Consider the following 13,780-nt stretch of genomic DNA (forward strand, 5'->3'; position numbering starts at 1 on the left):
GAAGCAAATGAGAAATATTAAAATAACACAGTAAAAATAATAATAAAAAATGCAGACGGTTGAGGCAATAGATTATAATATTTTCCATTAATTTTCGCTGAACTAGTCGCAGAGTAATTAAAAATAATTAACAATGTGCAACGAAGAGGTACAAAAATGATTGTAAATTTCATATTTTGAAAAGAGCAAATTGTGAATATTAAATTAGCATGTTTCAGAAAACAGGAAAGGAATTACTAAAAATTATAACGATTGTAATAAAATCCCACTTTATTTTCTCCCAATGTCGATCACTTGTTCTAGAATAATTAATATCTTATATCTATACACTGTAACCATTTTATAAATCTCGTGCCTCGAGACACGACGATGAATATCCAAGTGATGCATTAAAAAGAAGAAATTGCAGAAAATTAAAATACAACGGTAAATCGATCTCTTGGTAGCAGACAACCCTTTCACTCTTAAAAACCTCTTCTCCCCGTTCTAACGTATCACTGTTGGCCAAAGTTTGCCAAACACAATACCATTGAAACCGCGCTTTACTTGCCTCTCCTAACCACTCGGCATACAATAATTTCCCACTCCATTTACTTGTCATTGGCGCAACCAACGCGGATACCAGCGTTTTCACTTAAACTACCCCGCGGATTTCCGATATAAAAACTGGCAACTGTTCTCCACACGCGCTACAGCATTCGACAAGATATCGTCCGACCGCCACACGTTAACAATCTAGCCAATTGTATCCCCGATACAATACAAAACACAGAAGCTAAATTGCAGCCGGGGAACAAACCGCTGGCAGGGATTACAAAAGCCACGAATCTCGCGGGAATCTATCATCGTCCAGTCAGCCTCGTAATTGTGAAAATTATCGTGACTGGTCGGCCCAGCGCGGCGTTCGGAAGATAGATAGATGAATGGACGAGTGCAAGGATTGAAACGGGAAAAGAGAAGAAAGACGATCGGACCAGCCCTCTCTACCGGCGTTGATTTACGTCGGATAATATCAAATTACGATCGTGGAAGATTGTCGAAGGTTCCACGTGGTCGACCATGCTCGATTTCCCCTAGAGACCACGGTGCTGGAAACCCCCGTTTGGAACTGGAGACCCCTGTCGTTTCGTAGGGGTTGCTCCAGTCGATCGAGTCTTCTATAAATCCGGGTCAGAGAAATCGATCTGTGTTTTTCTTCTTTTGCACTTTCTTAAGGGCTGTGTAGTCGAAGATACGCGTGTAAATTTGTTTGGTGAAATTGGCGGAAGTAAGAAAGTTGCGGCTGCCTAAGTAGATAGAAATCGAATGAGAGATAGTGAGACAAATATGCTGTTAATGTTCGATAACGCTACTATTTAGATCGTGGTTGTCGAATTTTGTTATTTATACCGAATTCATGCTGAAATTACTTCGTCAATTTACAAGAGTTGTACACTCTTCTTCGGGCTACGATGAAGTGGTTTACATGATATTTCCAATTCTAATTGACAAATTAACTTCGAATTTGGAGAGATCTTTCAGAAAACTTGTTACTACTGCGTGAACCATGGATCTCAGTAAATGACTACGTTTACTATTTTCTTCGATGTATTAAATGCGGGAAAAGAGTTGAAGAATTGAAATATCGACTTACCCAAGTTTGAAATGCAACCAAACTTTTAATCTTCATCGTCTTTGAACGATTATAGTTTGGGCTACAGCTAAAAGTAACTTCTAATCATAATTTCAGTGATATTGAATATTTTTTATTAAAAAGAATTGTGGACACTCCTGAAATATGGAACTAAAGAAAATGTACCTATTGAAAGTGAATGCAAAAAAGAATTAATTTTTTTCATCGAAAATTGTCGATAAACAGTTTTCATATTTCTGACGTCTCCCTAGACTAATTGTAACTCCGTTAATCTTTAATATTTTTCTATAAAAAAAAATCGCGAATACTCCTAAAATATGGAACCAAAAAGTACGTTGAAATTGAATGCAAGAAGAAAATGTACCATTTTATATCATTATATATTTTATCAGTAAACGATCTATTAACCCTTTGCATTCGAGAGGTGACTCTCAGTCACCATTTAATCAGATTCTAAAGATCGACGTTAATTAATATATCAAATTTAAAATTACCTAACGATGTGTGGAATGTCGAAGAAAAATAATTCTACGTCTTAATTTGCATATGATTTCTCATTTACCATTTTAAAAATATCCTCGACTCTATGACAGAAAGTCTTCGAATTACTATTTTTCTGTAACGAAAAAGTCGTCGAGTGCAAGAGATTAATATCCACTGAACAGGAAGCCTTCAAGAGCCTATAACTCTAACTCTCAGCATTTTCAATATCTTTGTACAAAAAGGCTACTAATATTCCTGGAATATGGAGCTAAAGAATATTACCTATTAAAATCAAATGCAAAGAGGAGTCTACTTTTTCTCAGCAAAAATTGTCAGTGAGCGATGCAAAAGTTGGGGTCTAGAAGAGAGCACCCCTTAAGAGACAGACAGGGTAGGAAAGCCAGGGGTGGTTCGCAGCATGCGAATAGAAAGAGTCATTTGTACCATGAAGCGCGAGGTCGCCTCGTGACGATTGCGTGCGCCGCCAGTTTCGAGGCTGTCGTTCACACGCTCGCCACCCTTCTTCGTTTGCATAGATAACTTTTATCCCTCGTTTGTCGACCTCTGATTGAATCCTCCTCGTCGTCCAGGACGACCGATTGTTTGATTCCCTTATTTCGCCACTCGAACCCGCGATCTCGCCTTATTTACGAGGCGACCAATGGCGCTCAATTTCTTCCGCAAGAATTCTATTTCTCCTCCTTTCCTTCCTCTTTGCTTCCTTCATCATTGTTTCCTAGCTGTCGTATTAAATCGTTCGGAGACGTTCGTGCCGTTTCCATGGCGTCAAGCATAAACGTTTTTACATCACCGTGGATTCTTTTTCGATACGACCAGTGGAAACACGCAATTAAGTTCGCGAGTCTGTTTCGCTGGGAAGAAGCTGTTGTTAGGTGTTTTAGGATAAATGGAAGTCGGTAATGCTGGATTTCATGGGGTGTGGTTTCGGAGATTGCCGGGATGATAGTGTATGGAGTATGCTACGTAATGGGACAATAGATTTGAAATAACAGAATGCGGGAAAAAGGTTAAAGAGATATAAACAGATGATCCTTTAACACTAGGTTTACGAACGATATCTGTACATCTATTTCTAAGGACACCTGTCAAATTGACAGGTAAAGGAAGCCACGTGCCTTTCTTTTTAACGATTAGTTTAATTTAAAAATAATTATATAGTATATTAACAGCCTTAATATAAGTTAACTAAATCTGTTACCATCATATCATTGGAGCAGACTTCCGTCAAATTGAGGGGTTCCGTAAATCTAGTGTTAAATCAATCGGTTCCTCTTGTTTCTTGCGCAGAATGAAATACTCTTCGAGTGATAGTATAGTTTTGTATATTTCGGAAATATAACTTCGTTTGAACAAATAAAGGTGACTTTTGAAAATATGTATATCTTTTTTAAAAAAATAGGGGTACCTTTTGAAAAGTTTCGTTTGAAAAAATAGAGATGGGTTTGAAGTTTTCGAAATGCTTGCAGTTCCCGAGTCAATATTATTTTATCCAGTAAAATGTGGTACCGCCTTTTTAACGTTCCGTGGTTATGTTTTGGTCTACGTGCATGGGACATGCTATGTTAATCGAATTTATGCAAAACCTGATGGTAGGTAAAGAATGTATTTGTACACTGACCACTGACCACATCTGAACGCTGTGCACTTTTGCACAATGTTCTAATTTCATTGATAAAACAATTTAAATAGCAAACCTATAATTACTATAATTTTTCCCTTATACCTATATCATTCTGTACCCTGAAACATTTTGAAATAAAAAATTTTCTTCCGGAAGAAAAAAATGAGATATATCTATGACATTATTTATATGCATAATATTCTGCATTTGATAATACTTAATTCAATTTATTATCGATAATTAATTCAATTCTATACATTTTCTATATTTAATAAAACCAAATACCGAGTTGCAGATTATTAATTACCCTTAGTCACCAGTCTAGCCTAAATTATTAATATTACGCTTAAATGTCGCAGAGTCTGTAATTTTATTTTGCTATTCTGTAATTAAATTTCGACGGTATTTAATGTCGATTAAATTATGACGTCGGTAAGAAAAATGTAGTTCGAGAGTTAATCTAACCACGGTGAGACAATGATCCGGAAGTAGAATCAAATTGCTCGTTCGGTACGAGTAAACTCTTCCGCAGCAGCATTTATTCTCTCTACCAATTTGTTCCCAGAGATCTCGATAAAACGGTAATCGATCGAATGAAAGTAAATCTATGAACGACTCCCTCGTCCAAGGGATTTACCAATTTAATATCTTATATCCTCTCAACTTCCTGGGATAGATGCCTTTTATACTCGGTTACCAACCCTTCATTAAATCCTCGTTTTCCAAACCCTCGTTATTCTGCGCGATGAACCGTTTAGGGTCTCTTCATTCACCTTGGCCGCCCTTCTTTCGCGTTTCGTGTTCATGGTTTCCCAGCGTCCTCGTAAACCAGTAACCACAGGCCTCTGACTGAAACTACTCTAAGAGTGATCCAAATATAACGGGAAAATGTTTTCTTTTCACCTCGAACGTTTCGACTCTGTCAGCTTTAATGCTGTTACTGCCTGTGGCCCCTCACTATTACCTCTTTATTGCGGGTTTAGAAATATTTCTGGTTTCGAAATTAAATCTTAGTTTCAATCGCGATTCTTCGTATCGGTGGAAACACGTCATCAACGGTGCCTTTTATAGCGCGGCACCGCGACTTTGAGGAAACATGATTCAAATCACGCTCTATTATTGTTTCAGAAATTGCTCTCGCGATAAACGCGCGATTATTTTCCCAGCTGAACGCGAAGCGTCGTTAAAAGTTTCGTTAATAAAAATTTTCGCCAACAACGGCTACTCTCTGCGCTTTTGTCTACCCGCAAATGCCTTCTTCGTGGCTCGCGCAAAGATAATACATCCTCCTGTCCTGCGAACAGTCACTTAAAGGCTTTACATTCGGAAACAGTCCTCGCTTTTTGCGGCCGCGGTAACTTTTCTTACCATATTTGTGATTTATGAAACAAGCGAGTCTCATTGAATTAGTTTCGCGACGGTATAGCCGGCCCTCTTGCATTCACGGCTAGATCCCGGTGAATAGAACTCACGTGTAACAAAATCCGCTAAGTTCCTTAAATTGCGCTACTTTGATGGTGATTCTCGGGTCGTTGTTACAGCGTTTCGGGTTAAAGCACCGCTAAATTGCTTTGGGAAACAGGCCTTGGGAGTAAACCTTTCCTCCGATCTTTTGTCTCGTTTGACTGTTCCCGGGCTATAGGTCGTGGTTCATGCTTACCGCAATCGCGAGCAGAGAAGAGATGGTGGAAGGCAAGTAAAAGGTTGCCTGGTTTGCCTTTCCATTTTGTTTCGTTATTTTAGTGCTTTAAATTTTATTTTATTTTATTTATTTAATATTCTATTTTACTTTATTTCATTTAATTAATATTCAATTTTATCTTATTATATTGCTTTAATATTCGATTTTACTTTACTTTACTTACTTGATATGCAATTTCACTTTATTTTATCTACTTAATATTCAATTTTACTTTACTTTATCTAGCTAACATAAATTTTATTTTATTATATTTATTCGATATTTAATTTTCCTTTATTTTATTTATTTATTATTATATTTCTTTCCAGCTGCTTGACTTGCGAGAATAAATAACCCGTTTTAAATTTCGCCATAAATTATTCGCGCGATCGAATGGATTTAAAAATCGGTTCAGCGTTCTCCAGCTGCGAAGTATGAATTCACCAGTGGAGGCGTAAATTTCGACTTTCGTTCGGAACGAAGCGAAACACATTTTCATGCTCCCATGATCGTTTCAGTGGGCAGCGAAACTTGCCAGTTGTTCGGTTCGTTGGAACAATCATGAGGAAGCAATTCCACGGTTCCTTTACTGAATCGTCGTTTGGTGTTACACGTTTCTAAAAGTCTTAGTTTTAGTAGCCGTTGCCGAGAACACTTTGACTCCTTTCTTATTTCGTTCCGCGAGAAAGAACGTAACACACCGGGCCTTAAAAAACTTTCACCCTTAACTCGTTAAAGTCGATACTCTCGAATCGACTTTCGAGACTTCCATAAAAAAAAAAGGCTTGAAAATGGCATTACCTGTCGTAATCGACGAAGGAAACGCGAAAACGGTCCACCTTTTCTCTTCTTTTTATCAAAATTCGTCGTTTTATAGCGACTACGTCAGCTTTCAATTTTAAGTCTAAAAGAGGTTGATCTAGAATTTTTTTTTTTAATTTTATTACAATCAACATAGAATAATCGAGGATGGTAACTTTATTTCGTATTTTTTGATTATTTCGGCGGAGGTGTCTTTAATTATTGATTTGTACTACTGAAAATGCTGTAAGGTTTACTAGGCCTACTTATTACGACATTTTTCAAATTATTCACCGATGATCTTATTCAATCTTACTCAAAATCTTCTTCATTGTTAATTACAGCCTCTAAAGTTATAAATGAAAATTCGTTTATCAGTTTTATCAATTTTGACGTATTTTTAAAATGATCAATTTTATACGTACTAAATTGAAATAAATAACGTCAAATAAATAGTACATCGAGAAGACATTTTGTAAATTTTGTATTTCAGGGAGCCTGTCCTCGAAACACCAATGTATAAAACACTCGAACTCAAATAAGGTACAGTATATCAAGTGTTTGATAAGTTAATTAAATATAAAATGAATAAAATAAATAAAAGTATTCTGAAATAAAAAATAAATTACGTGTATAATAATGTAATTAAATAAAAGCTGAACAATATAATTGAATAATAAACAAATAATATAAATAAATATATAATTAAATAATAGATAAGTAAAATAATTGCGTTAAACGATAAATAAAGCGATAAGCAAGTAATAACGTAAATTAATCCAAAAATATTACCGAAAAATAAACAGTAACAACATTCAATATTCTATCCAAATAATACCCAAATTATATCTCACCACTTTCACCCCACGTTCGACCCAAAGAACTTCGTTACCTCGAATCTCCCTGGAGCCAAAGTCTTTCCTAATCATGACAAAGCATCGTCGTCCACTTTGCACAGAGAATTATCCCCCGTGTTAACAAACACTGTTCGACATAGAGGCGCAGAGACATGGCCGAAGAGGGGCCCATAAGCGGTGGACGATTCGCAAAATCCGTGCAGCGCAATGGCGTCGAACGTGTCGCTTCGTGACATCGCCATTCGCGACGTTATCCTTAAAGCCTCCCTTCCGGCGTCCCGTACCCATTCTATCCTCGCTTTGCCCACGATATTTCCTCGATGCTCCACGAATCCACCCCGCCTGCGCTCCACCAACCGCAAGTTTAATTACCAACAAAGCGTTTCGAGCCACGTGCCGTAATTATCCACCGGATAACTGCCAGAAGACGCTTAAACGGTTTACTTTATGAACGTCCCCAGTCGATTCCCGTCCAATCGAAAGGGAAAAAGGACCGAAATAGATTGGAAACTTTCGTATCAACTTAATTATCCGGCCTTTTGTTTTTTCCCTATCGCTATCCTGCCTTTTTCTTTTCCCCCTTTCTTTGTGTACGCGTGAATCTTGTTGTTGGATAGGGAAGCTGATTTTGTAATAGCTCGTGCGATGATTATAGTGGTGGATGGTTGGATAAGTGGTACCCGATGGAATTCGTTTTCATCGGATAGGACGAGAGGTTTCGGATTTTTTAAAATTGCTGGAATTGTGTCTATGTAAATGCTACATCTATGATGAACATACTTCGGTAAAGCGAGAGTACGTAAATTATTGTTAGATTCAGATTGTACACGCACGATGGAAATTTTGGTATCAAGTTTGAGTAGCAAAATTGCGAAGATTTTTCCTACTCGAATAATGGTGGAATGTTAACCCTTTGCACTCGAGGGTGAGCTTCAGTCACCATTTCATAAAATTTGGAAGATCGATATTAATTAATATAGCAAATTTAATGTAATGTAACATTGTACGAGGTATCGAAATCAAATAATTCTATAATTCTATTATTATACATTTCTTTATTTACTGCTCAAAAATGTATCGTCAGTCTTTTGGTAGAGAATCTTTGATTTTCTACCCTTCTCTAGTCAAAAAGTCATCGAGTGCAAAGGGTTAACTTAAATTTTATTTCGATAATTACACGAAATAACGTGAAATTTGGCATTCGTAAATAAATATTCTCTGTATTTTTTTGATTAAACTTGTAGTCTTTTCATGATAAATTTACTTTTTAAATAAACAGCGTTCAATTTCTATGATAGTAAGTCATACGGAATCAACGATCGACGATTTATCAAATCGTATACGAATTTCTGCGGAATTCGGATCAATTATTCACAGGGAATTTTCACGAGGATTGTAACACAAAAATCTCGTGCCACGATAAAGCGTACAGTTTATATGTTTATAACACCCACGAGGATCCTGCAATAAAAATATAAGTTTACGATTTAGAGCGTAATTTGTAGGCCATAAACGTCACCTATATTTGGCTTATATTTAGCGCTCAAATGTAATAATTCTAATATCGGTGGCCATTTAATCATAAATTTCCAAACGTGCCTTGTAAAGAATTATCGAATTCCCATTTGGATTGCGATGAATAGAATGTTGCGATAGAAGGAAATGCAAACGAAACGAAGGATATTTACGACTCGTATGTGAATTGATAAATGACGCAGTGCTTTGACAATAAACTTGTAATATATTTCCAAAGGTTGCATATCATACAACCCGAGACTCTGTACTTCATAATTACTGTAAATTATAATTACTACGCGAAGAAAAATAAATTATTCGTCTTGATATTTCGTCATTCGCATTCGAAAACTGTATTCAGTAATGAATATTAGTTTAATTATTGATAACTGTAGCTGTCCGCCATTTTTATTTAAAAATTATATTTAACTATGAATATTTCTTTAATTTAAGGATCAATCACCGATAATTCTAGCCATTATTAATAATCGATTGAAACGTACGAGAATCCATTTTTGTTCAAACATTATTCATTTTCTATTATTATTTATTACTGCTTACTTACATTCCTATGCAAGCAGAATATAATTACTTCTCGTATACATTCCTTTGCAATTTTCCCAAGTTTCACAATCACGCTGTTCGACACATCAGCGCAAGGATAATATATTCCCGACTTCGAGACAGCTTCTGCCAAATAATTTGCACGCAAATTCGGCCCCAATTGATCGCGGGGTACGTCGATGGCGCATCGATAAAAATATATCCGTGTCTGAAAGCGATGATGAATCTTTAATCGATGTTGCGTCCACCGGTTGAATATTCAAATCTTATTTTTCCTCGTTTGGCCGGAGGAGAGAAACATTTAAACGAGCAGACCCGGTCGAACAGTGAATTCGCCCCTGTTGACTAAATTTCCAGTGCCCTCTGCCCCCGCCGCGAAAAACTGTAGCTTCGTAACTGGCCAGGTTTTTCGCCGCCTACTCTCCGTTCGTCGGATATTTGCTCTCTCTCCTTCCATTTCCTCCCCTCTCCTCTGCTCCCCGCCTTTTTTATCCTTTTTTCAGCCGGAAGTGCGGAAAATGCAACCGACGTGAACAAACTTAATACCTGTAGTAGCTGCAACTCGCAGTTGGTCGAGTACCATCCGCGCGTTCGCACGTACTGTCGATTTAAAAATTTACCAAGTTACGCGTCCCTCTCCATCTTCCTCTCACTTCCCGTGCATGTTCCATCGAGTAATAATCTCTTTCTCCGTTTCTCCATGTTTCAACGACTGTCTGGATTTTTAACGGAGCTTAGAAGAAGACGTGGAGGAAGTTGAGTAGCTGTTAGTTTGGTTTAAGTTGCTTCGGTCATTTGCTATCTTCAGGACGTTTGGAGAATAAAGGTATATTTGGAGAATGAAAAGATAAATACCAATAGTCGGCTATTTGGTGATCCGTGTACTTGGAATACGTCTGTACGCTTTGTAAGAGTCATTTACAGCAATCGCTTTTCATTCTGACCTGACAGGAGTGTTTTAGACACGTTGGGGGTGAAAGATTAGAGAAAGCATTGTCGTCACGGAAGAACGTATCCTTTTGTCCCTTTCATCAGAGCTCTCCTTGTTAGGTTCCTAAGGAAGTATAGGAGAGGTAGAAATTAAGCAGCTACGCGTTGTCATGACCATTTGCTACCCCTAAGAATGGTCACGTCACGTCCACGGATTCGGTACATTCGATCGAATAATAATCTCTCTATCCATTTCTCTATCTTCTCTTCATCTGTTCACATCCTAACAAACCATAGAAAGAAAGAATTTCAGCAGCCATGCATTGTCGTAGGTTCTATCACCTCAGGAAAGCTATATCGCGTCACCAGACTTGGTACTTTCTGTGGAGTAACGATCTTTCTGCATATTTCTCAGTAGCTCCCCATCTCTCTAAATTTTTGACAAACCACAGGAGAAGAAGAAGAAGAAGAAGAAATGAAATGGTCACGGATTGTCATAACCTCTCGCAGCTCTCAATGCAAGATTCCCCATCTCTCTAAATTTTTGACAAACCACGGGAGAAGAAGAAGAAGAAATGAAATGGTCACGGATTGTCATAACCTCTCGCAGCTCTCAATGCAAGGCACTCTGCGTTCGGTCGAATAATAGTCCATCTGACCATTTCTCTGCATTCTTTTAGCCATACACATTCCTGACAAACAGAAGAAGAAGAAGCAATGCATCGTGGTCATTCGGCACCCCATAGGTTAGGCACGTCGACAGATTCGATAACAATACCTCTTGGACAATGGCGGCAACGGGAAAACCGCTTGCGTTCTACACGAGGAACATTGCATACCGAGCTGACATAATAACGCTCTATGGCCCCTCGCTTTCAGCCGCTACCTGGCAAGCTGCGCAGTGCTACATTTTGATTTATTATGATTAAAGTTCTGGAAATAAATTTACTTTCACTTGCGTCGGCCCAGCTAATGTTACGTATGGCCCGCGAACTTGTCCGGCTAAAATATTCTCGTTACCCCTGGTGACGCATAGAAATGTCCGTTCCCAGATAAATGACACTTGCTTGTGCAAGATCGCATTTTTTAACTGCGCGAAATTTTCGACACGCCCATTTAAAACGGATTGCTAACCTTTGGTCATAACCGTCGTGTGTGCAGCTAAGGTAATAAAATGATAGTTTCAAACTATCTCTGACTATAATTGGATTATCGCAATTGCGTGCTTGTATCTCTTGTATGTGATATTTATTAACACGTGGATCGCTGAATCAAAATTTTGGCAGAATACAATGGTCATGATTCAATCATTTGAATTCTGAAATAATTTAAAGCGTAATATTTGTAATTTCTTCTTATCGTAACTTATGTTTTTCACTGTGGAACTATCAAATGGACCAAAAACATTTCTTTTTACACAATTTCCGGGAACAAAAATTATTTTTTGCCTCAATGCATACTACTATACGTTCGACTTGATAAAATTAATATTAGTATTAATTTGAACCCTTCGCACTCGAGAGGTGGTAAAAGGTTAATATTCCAATAAACGTTCTCCTGTTATTCGTTGGAATGTTAATTCACCAGAAAACGCATCCATTTTGATCTGAATTTTATAATGAAATATGGATTTAGGTTAACTTACACGAAGTTTTTTAATAAATCACAAATAACTGATAAATCAAACAGATTAAATATTGATGCAGAACCGTAATTGTATTTTCTTTTCATCGATTCTCTACCTGCCGCAGTTTCAATGCATTTAGCGTGTTCAGAAGAAACAGTGGGACATTACAGCTCTACGTAGAGGTCCAATTATTTGCATTTATACTTCCAACTGCACGAAGTGCTCGAGTTTGACCGGAGTTTACGCGCGGGTTAATACGCCGCCACGTAAGCGCGCGATGGCTGCAAAAAGTAGAGGGAAAGAAGAAAGAAAAAATGAAAACAGAAAGGAAAAAGAAGCGAAATGAAAGAAAGGAACATTCATTCGAAAAAGTGACCCGAATTGCAGTTACTCGAACGAAAATAACGTTTACAGTCGCGTGAAGTTCGGTTCGTAGAACCCATCCCTGACCTAGGCACCTAAGAAAGAAATACCACCACCCATCCCTGACCTAGGCACCTAAGAAAGAGATACCAGCACCCATCTCTGACCTAGGTACCTAAGAAAGAGATACCAGCACCCATCCCTGACCTAGGCTCCTAAGAAAGAAACACAGATGGTTCACGGATACTTCCTTCTCTCTTCTTCTATGGCACCTAAGAAAGAGATATCAGCACCCATCTCTGACCTAGGTACCTAAGAAAGAGATACCAGCACCCATCCCTGACCTAGACACCTAAGAAAGAGATACCAGCACCCATTCCTGACCTAGGCTCCTAAGAAAGAAACACAGATGGTTCACGGATACTTCCTTCTCTCTTCTTCTCTCTATCTTTTTTCGCGGTTATTATCCACTTAAATACACTCGCGTTCAACCAGATTCGGCATGACATACCGTTTTAATTTTCATACGGTGACGGTTGCCATGAACAAACATTTACCACGATGGGATTGATTTATATTGGCCAGCGGAGAATCAGCAGACCAGAGGACAGCGTATACCTGCGGTAACATTGCGTTTTCCCAGCCGACGACGAATCAGGGTACCACCGCCAATCGACGAGTTATGACTTTTTCAGACCCCAATCGTGTTCACAGCGAGACGCGTTCTCGATTGATTAGGCGTGTTTGAGATCTGACGAGGGAGAATTAAGGGTTTCGAACGCCGTGTCGGATTCGGTAATCAGGGCAATGGGAGTTGGTTTCGAGCATCGATGTGTGGGTACATGGAATTGTCTTTGTGCTTGCCACGGAATACCCAATTCAACCATTCCCTTGTCGTGTACAGAAGTATAACGTGACATATCGATGCTGACGGTCAGTACTTCGAGCACATGGAATAAAATAAGTGCATCCGTTTCTGTATTATTCGACACTAGAATTAACGATCTTTAATGGATACCTAAATATAGTGGGCATAGATAATAGTAATTTTAGGGGTATGGTAAAAATAAGAAAATATATTAATTACAGTTCCATCTCAATACGAGTCAACGCTAATTATTCTAATTATTGGCTAATTATTCGAATAATTATCGATTGTAAGATTTTATGAAGATTTCTGTGAATTAGACAAAGTTAGATAAACTTTTAACTAAGTTAGATTAAAGTTAGATAACTTTTCACCCTATCAGTATGATCTAATTTGAAATATTCTTCATTCTTTTTTAATCTCTCTTACATACGAACGAGAACGTTAATAATGAAATGTCTTTATTAATTATAGATAGAAACAAGGTAAATTCAAGGAAAACCGATGAATTGACGTTCCCTTTAATCAAGGATGAGTTACAGTATAGAAAAGGTTGTAATTTATCTGAACTCTAAGGAACGATGTTTCAAGATTATACGATTAAAGCGATATTTTATAACTGGATATCAAATTCATTTCAATTTAGCTCATACTGCTGGCGAATCCAGTTATTTCAACGAACATTGATATATTAAAGCTCACGAGTATAGGCTTATTATAAATCATTTTTATGCTACACGATCCTCCCAACTTCTTAAAGACGATTCTATTTTATTCCCATTTACCATAGTTACCAGAGATAAATACTTGATTTTC

This window comes from Eufriesea mexicana, unplaced genomic scaffold, assembly GCF_001483705.2.
Source record: "Eufriesea mexicana isolate 0111107269 unplaced genomic scaffold, ASM148370v2 scaffold1553, whole genome shotgun sequence".
Lineage (NCBI taxonomy): Eukaryota > Metazoa > Arthropoda > Insecta > Hymenoptera > Apidae > Eufriesea > Eufriesea mexicana.